The sequence below is a fragment of the Rhagoletis zephyria genome, unplaced genomic scaffold (genome assembly GCF_001687245.7).
Source record: "Rhagoletis zephyria isolate East Lansing unplaced genomic scaffold, Rhagoletis_zephyria_1.1 Rzeph_scaffold_04106, whole genome shotgun sequence".
NCBI lineage: Eukaryota > Metazoa > Arthropoda > Insecta > Diptera > Tephritidae > Rhagoletis > Rhagoletis zephyria.
In genome coordinates, this window is record NW_016161189.1 from 41,607 (window position 1) to 43,916 (window position 2,310).

At 38.7% G+C, this 2,310-nt stretch overlaps 1 long non-coding RNA gene across 1 annotated transcript in view; it reads right to left on the reverse strand.

Moving 5' to 3' along the window:
• The window catches only part of LOC108370270 (uncharacterized), a 10,660-nt gene extending 9,792 nt beyond the window's left edge, over positions 1 to 868 (reverse strand). The window contains exon 1 of the long non-coding RNA XR_001848614.1: positions 851 to 868. This is a non-coding gene — a long non-coding RNA (uncharacterized LOC108370270). The remainder of the gene's footprint in view (positions 1 to 850) is intronic.
• Positions 869 to 2,310: the final 1,442 nt, after the last annotated feature.

Consider the following 2,310-nt stretch of genomic DNA (forward strand, 5'->3'; position numbering starts at 1 on the left):
GAACTATGCTGAAAATTTCAAGTCTCTAACTTGTCGGGAAGTTAGTTTAAAATCGATTGGAAATTTCCACGATTTGCGCGGGATGACCAAGTTAAATAAAAGCTTATAAAAACGAAGTAATGCATACATGCACAGTTTCGGTTCAAAAACGAAATAATGCATATGACAAAAACCGAAGTAATGCATACATGCACAGTTTCGACTCAAAACCGAAGTAATGCATATGACAGAAACCGAAATAGTGCATACATGAAAACGAACTTCTTTCTGAGTAGGCGGCCTTCGGCCGCGCTTAGGGATTATAACCCTTACTAAGTAGAACTCTCCTTTCTGTGTTGCCGGAAAAGCAGGGCGGAAGTATTTTTGCGTAAAACTTTATTCTGCGTAGGCGGCCTTCGGCCGTGCTTAGGGATTATAACCCTTACTAAGTAGAATTCTCATTTCTGTGTTGCCGGAAAAGGGGGCCGGAAGTATTTTTGCGCAGAACTCCTTTCTGCGTAGGCGGCCTTCGGCCGCGCTTAGGGATTATAACCCTTACTAAGTAGAATTATCCTTTCTGTATTGCCGGAAAAGGAAACCGGAAGTATTTTTGCGCAGAACTTCTTTCTGCGTAGGCGGCCTTCGGCCGCGCTTAGGGATTATAACCCTTACTAAGTAGAATTCTCCCTTCTGTGTTGCCGGAAAAGGGGACCGGATTTATTTTTGCGCAGAACTTCTCTCTGCGTAGGCGGCTTTCAGCCGCGCTTAGGCATTAAAACCATTACTAAGTAGAAGTAAATAATTCATTCTAGAAAAAACGAAATTATCCATATGCACACTTTCGTTAGAAAACCGAAACAATGCATATAACAAACACCGAAATAATGCATGCATCCACAATTTCGGTTCAAAACCGAAATAATGCATAAGAAAAACCCGAAGTAATTTATACATGCACAGTTTCGGTTGAAAACCGAAATTATTCATATGCATACTTTCGTTTTAAAAGCGAAATAATGCATATGGCAAAAACCGAAATAAAGCATACATGCACAGTTTCGGTTGAAACCGAAATAATGTCTAAATGCACAGTTTCCATATGCGCAATTTCGGTGCCCCATATATATCTTATATACATATTTCGAAAAAACTAAAAAACGAAATTATGGCAATTTTTTTAATAAAAATGTGCGTTTTTCTAGAAAAAACTGTAATTAACTATATGCAAAAATACTATTTTTAAAAAGTGCATAAAATACCTTTAATTTGATGTATGCTATGTTGCAAAAATCATCTTGCGAAGGCGGCCTTTGGCCGCGCTTAGGGACTATAACCCTTACTACCCAGAATTTTCCTTTCTGTGTTGCCGAAGAAGCGGGGCTGAGCCCCTTTTGCGGAAAACACCTTTTGGCGTAGGCGGCCTTCGGCCGCACTTAAGAATTATAACCCTCACGAAGTAGAATTCTCCTTTCTGTGCTGCCGAAGAAGAGGGGCTGAACACCTTTTGCGGAGAAAATTTTTTTGCGTAGACGGCCTTCGGCCTCACTTAGGGATTATAACCTGTGCTGCCCAAGAAGAGAGGCTGAACACCTTTTGTGGAGAACGCTTCTCTGCGTAGGCGGCCTTCGGCCGCACTTAGGGTTTATAATCCCCACGAAGTAGAATTCTCTTTTCTGTGTTGCCGAAGAAGAGGGGCAGAACCCCTTTTGCAGAGAACATCTTTCTACCTAGGCGGCCCTCGGCCGCGCTTAGGGATTATAACCTTTACGAATTAGAATTCTCCCTTCTGTGTTGAAGAGTAAACACATCACTTAATATAGTTAATTATGCATTTTTTTAGAAAAAGGTACATTTTTATAAAAAAAATTGTTATAAAATCGTTTTTTAGTTTTTCTCGAATTATGTATATAAAATATATAAAGATATGCATATCATAAATATATAAAGATATGCATAAAAGGTCTATCAATTACCTTTCCAACCATATCCACATTTTTAAAATCGGCGCAATAGTTTTGGAAATATAAGCTTTTGAAAATATTGAAAGTTCCACCATGAAGTTTATGTATGTAGATATATACAGAAACAAACTTACTTATATCGCGCGCTTGCCTTTAGGTTTTAACCGACTTCCAAAAAAGTAGGCGGTTATCAGTTCGTCGGAATATTTTTTTTTTTTTGTTTTTTTATGTATGTTACCGCATAACTTTGGACCACGTCAACCGATTTCGATAACTCTTTTTGCATCGGAAAGGTAGTGTCTCAGAGGTGGTCCCATACTAATACTGGTTAAGATCCGATCAGTGGATCATGAGATATATATATATATAT